The sequence below is a fragment of the Drosophila pseudoobscura genome, chromosome 2 (assembly GCF_009870125.1).
Source record: "Drosophila pseudoobscura strain MV-25-SWS-2005 chromosome 2, UCI_Dpse_MV25, whole genome shotgun sequence".
Classification (NCBI taxonomy): Eukaryota; Metazoa; Arthropoda; class Insecta; order Diptera; family Drosophilidae; genus Drosophila; species Drosophila pseudoobscura.
In genome coordinates this window covers 18,135,403-18,147,863 of record NC_046679.1, presented here as the reverse complement: position 1 = coordinate 18,147,863, position 12,461 = coordinate 18,135,403, and positions in this window count along the sequence as shown.

The following is a 12,461-nucleotide window of genomic DNA, read 5'->3' as shown; positions in this document are numbered from 1 at the left end:
AAATTTAAGATTTAAGATAAATATTGTGGTTTATTTTGTATACCCTATACCCTATACCCAAAATACTCAAAGAGTTTTGTGCAGATGTGTGTCACAGCCAGAAGCAAGAGTTTCCGACCCCATAAAGAATTCTCACGTTTTTAATATGCGTATTTCCGGATTAGGTAGAGTTAATTTTACTATTTACTATATAAACCAAGTAAATTAAACTCAGTGCTTTCTTTCTCTATTTTTCCCCTATCTCTCATGACAAGTGCAAGCTTGTTCTATAAAAATGTATGAATATAAATTTGACAATCGAGGACAACAAATCGGGACACATTTTGTCAGCTAATTTAAGCAATCGGCCAATAATTTTATAAGCTATTACTCGATAGAAACCCATATTAATCCTATTTTTAAATAAATTAGCTGCTTTAGAATATTCTGTTCCAGGCCAAAAGTCAACTTATATTTTGCGTACGGGGAAAATGTTTGTTTTCTATCTTTTTTGTGCATCAAAAGCGTACGATAGCGACTCGCGGAAATGCCCATATGTATATTTAAAAAAATGTCCAAATGATTTTTTTTTTTTTTTTAAATATTTACAGCTGTGCTCCGGTCACCGCAAATCGCAAAAAAGCGTTTCTGCTTTACTTACGATTTAAAATTGCTCTTTAAACATACATATATTTAAAAGTGTATGAGCGGGAAAAATATATTAACAATATATTCTATTCCTAAATACTCGAATTTTTCGTTTTTCGTTTTCTTTTGATTTCATGGAATATTCAACTAAAATATTTGAATTTCCAAAAGAAAAACACATTTTTAAATGTTAATGTTTTCGAATATCGTAGTCGCAAAAAATTGCGATATGTAGCCCGTTTCAGCCTGGATCATCATTTAACATAATTTTTGTTTTTGTGTACATCTTTACATACATGAAAATGATTGAAAAAGTGGCTCCGAGGGCTGAAACGTTTCATTGCAGATCAATGTTTCTATGAATAATATAAGATTAGTCATTTGGAAAAAGGTCTTTCTCGCTATATTCTGCAGTGCCATCCTATATATGCTCTTCTTCAAAGAAATAGGTGAGGATAGGAACATAAGCGAGTATACTCGTATCGACACTATTATGTAGAGACCATTCTTGATCAGCTTGCTATATTCTACCAATCGAAATCATACACGAACATTCATGAATTTAATTAGCAAAGAAGATATTTCTGGTGGACTCTCAAGAATCTGAAACTGTGCCCCCGTAAAGAACGACAATGTTATCATTGCAGTGCTTTACGAGTATATCTTTTTAAGTTGACTGCACTATCTGGGTACGCGTGTTACTATTCAAAGCAATCTCTGTGGCACGTCACTCTGGAAGAAGGACAAACAGATTTCCGGTCCCCATTTTCGGTTTATGGTTGGCGTAAAATGGCATTTGAGCAAGTTCCCACGACTTCCGATGGGCCACGGAGTGCAGTACGAGATCACGTCGGACCATAAAAGTCCACAGCCTGAGCCTGGAGCTCATAACGGAAAACGAAATGGCGGCTTTAAGGATTGCCGCCGCTTAAATAAATTCATTCTTCATATCCACCCACCCCCTCCGACTGCGGACGGACACGGTATCTTTTTAACCACCAACTGGCGCAGCGCTTCCACCACCTTACCTGGCTTCCATGTGTGCGTGTAACTCGTCTCGCCACATTGTTGCCGCTCACATACATAGATACGCAACGCATTTTCATTGCTTCTTCTCCACGATGGGCGGGGCTTGTTGTGAAAAGTAATGGCGCGCGGAGTACTGCAGCGTGACAAATAACTGCGTATTTGTGCTTCAAGACCCTTGCAGATGTGTAGTATTATAGTTTTGCCCGGATGTTTGCAACGGCTTGCAGAGTAGAAACAATTTCCGAAACGAAAGAGTAGAAAAGTAATAGATTCTTGTGGGCTGGAAACACACATATTTATGGTTCTATAACTGAGTTTCAAGGCTCAATAACTCTAAAAGCTTCTTTATTATAGATTTAGAACGCTCCGACCCCAAAAATTATGTTTTCTTTATCAGCATCCAATAATCCATCTGTCCGACGTGTTAGGTAAGGTTATCTGGCCCTTCGTTATCCGGATAGGGGGGTGTATGATCCGTCGCGGGAGTGTTTATGTGATTTTAAAGTCCCCGAGAATCGAGGTGTTTTTTAGCATAGGCCAGCAGTTCCTGTGGCGTCCTTTTGGAGGCATCTTCCAGTGATGCCAGCACTGGGGCGCCCAGGTATCTCCTCCTTGCCCTTGAGAGAGCCGGACAGTTGCAGATGAGATGTTCCAGGGTTTCGATAGCCCCAGGTTCAAGTCAGCCGTTGGCACGTCCGGATTTTGCCTCTGCAGCAGCTTCAGTGCTCGCTCCCCCTGGACAGCAATGGGGAAGAGCACCTTCGCCTTTGGTATGGACGGGATCAGCTCCCTGTCTACCACATCCAGCTTGGCCCCCTCCCACAGAGCTTCCAGTAGGGGCACCTTCTGCACCAGCCATTGCCGCGTTTGGTGGTCATTACATTTGAGGATTTTGACCCCGTTCAACCATCCCGCTCCATCGAACGTGGGCATGGGAGCGCTGGAGTCCTCCTCCATTCGCGAGAATAGTGCCTCGACGAGCTGCGCGTGGACTAACTTCCACTGCACCGCCGTCATCTTCCCGTTCTCGTCGCTGCGGTCGACCCGCTCTCCGGGTCCGAGTTTGCGTCGACAACGGCACCCGCGCGGCTTACCCTGCAACACGTCGTTTTTGTGGCAGTAGTATTACAACTGACATGGCCTGGCTCCGGCATGCCCGAGGTGTGACCGCTGGCGACACGCAGAGAGGATTGCTCCTCCCCGTGCCCGCCGGTGGTAGCAGTCACGCTTTCCACCGACGTTTGGATTGACATCCCAACCCGTGCTTGCTCCTTATCAGCCTCCATATTTGGCCCGAAGGTCCATACCGGTGCATTATCCTCGCCCGGGATAATGCACTGTCCATTGCCCAGCCGGCACCCTCGTGGAGGGTTCAGCTAGAGGGTTTTGCCAACGTGAGGGGGGCTGTCGGGGCCGACATTATTGCCAGAAAATGTGTTGTTTTGAACCAAAGTGCAGGCTTTTTTTGTTAATGTTTTATGATTTCTCATAACTTTTTTTAAATTCGCTTGATTTGTTGTTGTTGTTTTTTCGATGTTCGCGCCATTTTACATTTTAGAAATATACCGAAATACGTCACAATTTTCAAATTCTACCGTAAATATACTGAAGAATGACTCTATCATATTCCATCGTTTTGATATTCGGTTGAATATTACCAGCTAGTTGAGACCCTCAGCTCTGAGCTCATAATTTTATCCGATTATTAAATCAATTTCCTACAAGACTGTTTAAATTTTAAGCTTTCATCTTTGTTGCATTGCTTATAAAAAAGGTTTGAGCAAAACGGGTCAACAACAATTTCCACTAAATTTCTTGACATGGTAATTACATTCTAACTACACAATTGCTACATGATAGCTACATTTTCAAAGGCGACACCTGAAGGCGAAATGTGTACGTTTCAGAAATATATTGGCCACTTTTTTCCCATATGAGCCCCATGGCAGCGCCAGTGTGAAAAACCTCCGTTATCCACTTTTTTACATGCCTTTTTTTCCGACGTTTTTGAAAAAATTGAGATTTTGATGGCAAACGACCAGGATGCTGATGCTGATCACGAATTAGTATTCGATGTGGCCTGGGACATGATTCTAAGTGGCATTTCTACACGGTTTCTACATGCAATGTAGGATGTAAAATGTGGAATCTACAAAATAGTACTACTCTTCTACATCATTTCGACATACGTTTTGAGTTAAAATGCGGCCGCTCTTTGGCGCTACACTTATGTAAATAAACAGCTGTTTTATATATTTCACCTTTTGTCAGAGATGCAAGAAATGAATTAGCTAACAAAAGCTCGCCGCTATTATAATAGATATGTATGCTGAAAGTATAAGAGTCCATGGAGTTGCACCAAATGGGCGGGGCCAAAATCCATGATGGCTGCCAATTTATTGATTTAATGTGTTCATTCATTCAATTTAAACGTATTTATGTATGAATTGAACTACAAGAATATTGTGTGTTGTTTGCCCTTGAGAGGGATTGAGAGGGATCTATCTGGATGGACACAATAAATTGTATTTTGATGATAATCGTAGTCTATGTGTTATCAAACAAATGTTGGCAGTTGAAGAAAACTATCCCTAGGTTATTTTTGAGCTGGTTTCCAGATCATCGCAACAATAAATGTTAATCAGATATTTAATTTTTCCGGCATATGCATATGATATGTATTTTTTCAATACTTGAATAATAACGCCTAAAATTCTCCGATTTTTTTTTGACAAAATGGTATATTTTATTTGTGTAATGCTTGTAGCCAGTGGGATCTATTATTATCCCACTGAGAGAAAAAATTATATAGTAAGCTAAATATAACTAAATATTTCAAATAGAAACATAGTCAAATTAAATAGAATTCACTTTGACTTAAATATACATATTGTAAATTTGTAGGATATAAATCTAATTAAAACATGAAAATATTTATTATGAAATATATTTTTTGAAATGAAATATTTTCATGTTAATATCAAAATGTAATTGAAAACACTTTCATTTTAATATTTTCAATCTTGGCGCAAATATTATGGCATAAATATTATATTATATTATTATACTATTGCTTAGTGTGCATATTATTTTTTCATGTTATTTAACAAACCAAGTCTTAAAAGTCTACGGACATATATACATATATATGTTTGTACATTCATATGTATTAATGTATAGCTTGGAATCAGGCCTGTCAAATTTATTTTGAAATTAAACTCGATATTTCTACAGCTCAAAAAATCCAACACTCTCCCCTTTAGAATGCTCATTTATACTCGCAGAGAACTCCGTCTGTGTAATTTTCAATATTCTTCATTTTTGTATTTTACAGTTTTCTAGAAATTTAAGATTCTTTCGAAATATGACCACTTTGTGTTTCGTGTGGATACTCATATGTTTGAAGTATGTATGTAGATTTATAAACATGTTAAAATATGATTTTATGTTTATAAAATATGCCACAACCATTAAGGTTTCCTTATAAACTTGACATAGACATAGACATATGTACATATGCATGTACATATGTATATTTTTCCAGTTCAGGCTTCACGTACATTTAGTTGCGACCTTGGCGAAGAACGACCTGGGCGTCATTCATTATGGCGATCAAATCGAGCGTAACATTACGCAAGAAAGGGTGCGATTGCCTCAGGGAAGCAGTTGTGTCCTTGAACATAATGCACTTACAATAAAGGTCTGGTTTCTAGAACCATTTCATTTTATCCGAAGAAAAGAGTTGAGCCTGGGCCCTGGGCCCTGGGTCCCCTATGTAGATCACCACCGAGCTATGTGTTCAAGGTCAGGGAGAACTATGCGTTGCTGCCCCGGGCAGTGCAGATGATTCAAATCAGTGCGGCTTTTGAGCTCAGAGGTAACCAACACGTGTTCTGCGCGATCGTCGGTCAAATTGCCGTTCGTGTCCGGGCCAGAAAATCCGCACCACTGGCATCAGAGCAATTGGGAGATGTTCTCAGCAAGTTCCGACGGGGCTGCTCCGCGTGGTATAAGTGTCTAGACCGGCTTCAGTTTGTGCTCCGTCGAATATGAAATCTAAACGGATTTGGAGCGCCCTCGTAAACCCTAATCGTCTTCGAGGTGCAGCACAGTCCGGCCAGGGATGCGGTCTGGCATCAGGACTGGACCCGTAAGTACGTGAACTCGTAAAAGCCGGAGACTGCGGCGGCGGGCAATTCACATTCAGCTGAGAAGCGACCATGTCCCACCCCCCAGACTCGGAGAAATGTCTCCTTACAATGTTAGGAGCGCTTTTGTCTGCCAATGCCAGAGAAAATCGTAGAAATAAACGGAAACGTAGAAATTCCAGTAAGGAGCAAATTTATTGCAAGCGACGGACTTTACGAAAATGTCAATTTCGTTTTTATGGCCTCAAATGTTTGAGAAGACAGAAGCTTATGCGAATGGCTGTCACAAAGTGGATTTTCCTCTCCCCGTGCTTTTAGTTGGTTTTTGGGCCTGGAGACTGTGTTGCCGATTCACAGATGGCTGGCTGTGGAAACCCACCAGATAGACGGTTTGTTTTCTTTCTATGTACACTAAGTTTTTCGATCCAAATTGATCTTCTAATTCGTAGTTTCTTCAAGCAGCTACCTAAGCGCATCTCATTCATTGTTCAGTAATTACGGGCCGGGCCACAAACAAAAGTTCTTGAATACTCCTACATTCTTAGAAACAAACGCCACAGGCTTGGGGTCCAATCCAAGGCCTTAAAATACGGTGCCGTGCAACCCCGCGTTGCACTCTCATGCCGAGGCATTTAAAGTGAATCTTTTGATGGCGGATCAATGAGATTTATATAATGAGCTTCGCGTTGTAGACTACTCGGGCCGGAGTCCATAAAATGCCAGTCGCTTAATGCCACCGCCATTTGCTTTCGTCTCGACTTGGCTCGGTGCAGCTCAAACGGGAACGAGTTCAACCCAAGGCTTGCATGCCATGCCCGAATCCACATCCAAAACGAAAGGCAGTGTAGTGCGGTGCACAGAAATGAAAAGAAAAGAAATCTGATATGATTCGGCGTCCGTAAAAAGAATAAAGAGGGACCCTCTTTTTTACGGCCACCGAGTCGTTGAGATTGTGAAACAGAATTTACCATTTTGGATGCAGTGTTTTGTGTTTTTCATGCTCTTCGACTGTTCATGTGTGAGTGTGTGGTGTGTGAGTGTATGTGTGCATTTGTGTGTATCACCCTCCATGCTCCGCACCATTCTCCATTCTCCATTCCAATCAAATCGAATCCATTCCCATCCGGGGCTCAGACCCAGAACGAGAGGTTTTGCCTTTGTGGCCGTACTTTTTAACAAGTTTTATGGGATGTCATGTGTCAAATGGAAAGGAGAATTTATGACTTTGTAATTGAACGCAAGGCGCGGGCTGGTCCAGCTGAGGCGGTGGCGCGAATGCCGCGCCCTTCGCCACTCAAGGTCCACGGCTTTCAGGCACCGGGCTCGGCCACCTTTTGCCGTTTTGGAGCCCACGAATGGCCCCGAATGGCCGCGGCCATGCTGTTGCGAGCCCTGTAGCCCTCTCATTTACATAAATTATAGCCTCCTTTTGTGTACGAGTATCTTGACTTATCATGAGCCGACTCATTCTCTTCTCCGCCCAAGCCTACGTGTCTAGTCCTGGGGTTCTGTGCTGTGGCTGTAGCTGGGGCTGTGGCGAACCCAGCAGGTCGCAATTTCCGATTTCAGGGCAAGTGCAATGCTCAAGAGTACAGCGTAGTGCAGCAGTTATAAGTCAACCTCTTTGTCTAATATTGATACCTTTGCGATCCCATCGACAAAAGGGTAACCATAACACACGCATCTTCTCTGGATAAAGAATGGCTTCCAATGGCTCTCTGTTCTTTTTCAAGAGGGAAGTAAGTATAATGTTATAATTCTGCAATGAAAATAATTCGAGTTGTAGTCGTTATTTGGCTCTTTGTGTCGGGCTCCTATTGGCACAGTTCATAGAAACAAGCCTCATCTTTGGGAGCTTATAAGTGCATCCACATGTATGTCTCAGCCCTCGTAGCCAGCCCGGAATAATCCCAATCGAATATCCCAATCGTCGCCTTTGACTTTCGCCTAGCCTAACAGATCAGATCGTGAACTCTCTATGAATACTGTGTGTGAATTAGTGTGTGTTTTATTCACTCCTGTCAGCCTGTCTGCCTGTCTATCGGGCTTTGTTATGCAAATTGGACTGGGGGCTCACGCGATTTCTGGGGCACGTCGATTCACATTGATACACATTCGTTGCATTGATTCTTAAATGTCGTTTGCATGAAAATGGAATCAGCCATCAAATTAAGTTTATGTCTCAATTAGCTTGGATAGTCAATAATATTTCCCTGCGCGAACAGGCAACAGCTATTTGGCTACAATACCAGCGGACTCCATAAAAGTACACAGGCCCTAGACCTACAGCCACATAAAGCTGCTTCAAGTGAGTGTATAATGAATGGGGCGGCAGCGAAACAGCTCTAGTGGCAGTCAGTCAAGCCAGTGGCAGAGCTAGAGGCGACTACTTCTGACGTCCGATTGTAAAAAACTGTTATAGCCAATTAAACAAAATAATAAAACTCTGCACTGCTCTTAGAACTGTTGTTGTTTTCTCGACTTTAGCCGGCTGCAAAGAGGGACAACTGCAAGGCCCTACAGTCGCCCACCAGGCGTATGCGCAATGCCGGAGGCGGTTTTATCCCTGGTAGGACGCTGCTTCCGCTCGATTTGCCAGGACATTTTGTCAGTGCCTCCCGTTCGCGTCTTTGTTGCCAGCGTTGTTCCCCGTCCCTTCCGCCATCGCGATTTTAATGCTGATGAGTCTGATGGAGCCGATGAAGTTGTGCATCACTTTTATGGCAGCGGCAAAGAACGACGACAGCGGAAATTACATTTTTCGGCAACATTAAAATGGCTCCGGCCAGCTGATGTCAAATGCATTGCATGAATTTTAGAACTTGTCTCCTTCCCATAGCCGCACACCCAAGGCGGGGGAAAAACAAATTATAATAAAACCTTTTGAATTTTATAGCGCGCTTACCAAAAAAAAAGAAATACAAAATGTGATTTGCATACCAAATTTAATGGGCTGATGGATAGAAAGAAGAGCAGAGCTCGTCACAGGCACATGACAGAAGTGAAGTATGATGATATTGGAGCAGACGTTGAAGGTGCCATTAAAGTCCTATATGAATGACAGATAGGTTTCAATCTTGGGCCCAATATGATCGGAAAATTGTGGTTCTATAAGGTTTATCTAAGTACTAAGCTAAGTACTAAGTACTAAGTACTAAGCTTATCAAAATCGATTTGATTTCGGAAGTCGAACTCCAGTTATCGCCAGGGGTTTGAATTTGTATTAGTGCTTAGAGATGGGAATATGGATTTAGTTTTTGTCAATTGTATTGATACTGAATATATTTTCCATTAGTAAGATTGGCTATTAGTCTGCTAGTTCGAAGGACCAAGCCCATTATCTTATGCAGTTCTCTGTGTGTGTGCGTCTAAATAAATAATTACGAATGTCTAGCGCGGAGAATGAGAGCCAAGCCCTGTGCCCGCCTGCGCCAGCAACTGTAGAGGCCATAAATTTCGCCTGTCAGCCTCTTTATGTCCCAAAACTCCACAATCAGTAGAGCCCAATGGCCGATGGCCGATGCCCAAGGCCTTGGACACCCTAGCCCTAGCCCTTCTGGGTGTCCTGCGACCGGCAGCGCAACTCAAAGAAAAACAACGATAATTTATAAGTCGTAAAATGTTTGCCTTCTCCTGGCAGCGTCAAGAAAACGCGACGAAAATGGAATGCGAAAATGCCGGCTACAATTTCCTAAATGTATCGCCTCGCCTCGCCCAGCCCAGCCCAGGCCGATTAGCAGTCGAGGGCGAGGACACGGAACAGTAGCTCTCCGCAGTAATTCCTCCCCTTCTGGCCGCCGCCGACTCTTTCGACACACAAAAATGTCCGCGCAAGATGGCTGACTGCCCTGCTCCGCCTTCACCGCCTTCGCCTCCTCCACGGGTCCGGTTCTGTCTTTTGGGGAGGTTTATTTTGTCGCCAAAAATATCAAATTTTTGACAACGACGAACGTCAAACGCCGAAGGACATATTCAGCAAATTGCAAAATATTTTCAAGCTCACTGAATCGAATCCTGAATTATTGGATCGTAATTTGCCATCTAAAGTGCTGCTTAAATGAATGGCCCAAATTGCAAATGCCTCATAATAACAGTTTGCCAATATATGAGATTAAAGATACACTTGGATTGTATTCTAATGTGGTAGACTCGGTACTGGGAATATTTATAATTATAGTTCGTTTCACAGCACCCTCAGTTGCACTTGGATTTCGTTGAATCATAAGCCAAATTATGTGGCATATGAGCTAAGCGTCCTTTTAAGGATCTGACAGGGACACGCTCATTAAAATATAGTGTATTTTATTTTTAAATCAGGTGTTCGGTGTGTATTCCTTTTCCCATCCTTGAACCATTATTGTTGTGTTGTGTGTGCCTTGCTCTGCCGAGAAAGCCAAACCTCGGCCGGTTTCGAGAGTTTACCGAGAGCGAAAGAGTCGAAAGCCGACAGCCCACAGATTTCACTCGCTGCAGAAGAGCGCACACAGTGGTGATTTCGTATGTGCCTCACTCTCTCACACACACACACGAGAAGCCAACACACACAGACAGGCAAACGGAGGAGACCAGCCCAATATGCGCACACTGTACTGTGTGTGTGTGTGTGTGTGTGTGTGTGTGTGTGTATACGTCTTGTCTTTAATGCTGTTGTTCTGGTTTTGGCGCTTGGCTTTGGCGTTTTTTTACGGTGCGCCGCCCGAGTATTTACCACTTTACAATGGAGTTTTAGTACCTCGAGTCGTCATTGTCGTCGTCATCATCGTCGCATAAAGTCGAAATTAAAAGCGCGGAGTGTCGTCCATAAAGTGCTCCACTCCGACTCCATTTCCACTACTGCCGACTAGGGATAGCCTTGCTCAATCGCAGTAATTAATACGATTTGCGATCGGAAATCAAGACCACGCTTCGCAGTGAATTGTTGCGGTGTCCGCGGTGTCCATAAATTCATAAGTTCAATGATGCCACACGTACACGTACAGTCTTAGTCGTAGACATTTACAATTATGTACATTCAACTGGAAAAGTGCTGAGTGATAACTGTTCTGATTTACTAAAGTGCTATATGAAACATGAGGAAACTCGGCTGTCAACTCTTGGAGAAAAACTGAAAATTACTCCCAATACTATTTTAGATTACTCGGAGATAACAAGAGACCCACAAGACGGTAAGGATTCACCAATTAGACAATTCAAAAGAAAAGTAAACTTGGAGCTGGTGCACCAAAGAGTTAGCTCTTCGATGGAAGACTGCAAGAATGTGTACTCATATTTTGTGAATACTTTAAATGCTACTTACTTGGCTTAAATCTTCTTACTATAAAGATAAAGCTGTCTAAAACTTAAGTTGTCTGGCAGAAAAGGTGTTTTCAAGAAAAATGAAAGAAAAGACAAAGTCCATCCTAAGCATGCTGCTTAGTTAGTACTTGGCCCAATCCAACTTCATCCTTTTAAGAAACGGCTACAGTCAGGAAAAAAAAATCCGATCAGGATAGCGCAGGAAGTGCTTCCTCCAATTTGTATGGTATTTCCCGATCAGCAGTCGAGTCGAGTTTTATGCCTTGTACCTGTATTATATTTATATTTATATATATATTTATATTCCATACAAAATCGAAAGGATCGTGTGATTTTTGTCTTGGCTGCATTTTCAAGAAACAAATGTTTTTTAGGGTAGTCGTAAATATATAATATACTGAAAATTGATTTAAAAGAATCGTAATCTAATTAAATAGTAACACTTTCCACTGTTTCCCATTTGGCTAGCCATTCGATGAACGTTCCGCTCGACGGCACAGCCACGAAACTTGTACTATTATTATTTTGAGGGCTTTGACATTTGATCAATTTGGAGACCACATGCCACTGCCCCCGGCACTAATTAGGCAGGCCAAAACGCTTAGGCGTTCAGTTAATTACGCTTTGGGCCAATTGGCAGTAGGGGGCGGCTCGCGTCGGTCATTTACGACTATCTCAATAAAATAAAAATAAATGCATTATACTGGCAATAAAACAATAAATGTATGAAACGCCTAACGCAGAGATAGACAGATGAGAGAGCGAAAGAACACAACATACATAGTACATACGAATACGATGGCAATAAATATTTACAGCCAAGCAAACACTTGCTCAAATTAAGTACTCGTTAAATTGAAATTGAATGGCGGACGGACCACCGAGAGCGAGAAGTGGCCGGCGACGAGTGGCCACCAAATTGATAAAAAGATGAATTGAATCATAAAGATGGCCGCTCTCCCAACTTTTCGACATCCTGGAGTCCAAGTGCAAGGCACTCACAGCTTATAATTGCCTTTAGGCGTAATGCAAATGCCAGTTTTGTATCGCCCTTCGCCAATTCCATTTCTAATCCCATATTTTGTTTGCTGTACAGCAGCTGTATCTGGTTTTAATGGCCGCAGCCGCATTGCGCAGTTTCCGTTTCCATTTCCCTGCACGGATACAGGACCCAGAGCCCGAAGTCCTGAATCCTGTGCCCTGACAGATGCCGGGCCTGAGCCTGTGGCATTTTGTTTGATTAACTTTCGGATTTTGTAAAATTATAATGGGTCCCTGATGTGTGTGTGTGTGTGGGTGGAACTACGACGGCATTCGGTCTGAAAATGGCGCTGTTTACCCCTCACGTTCGGGGGTGGCTGG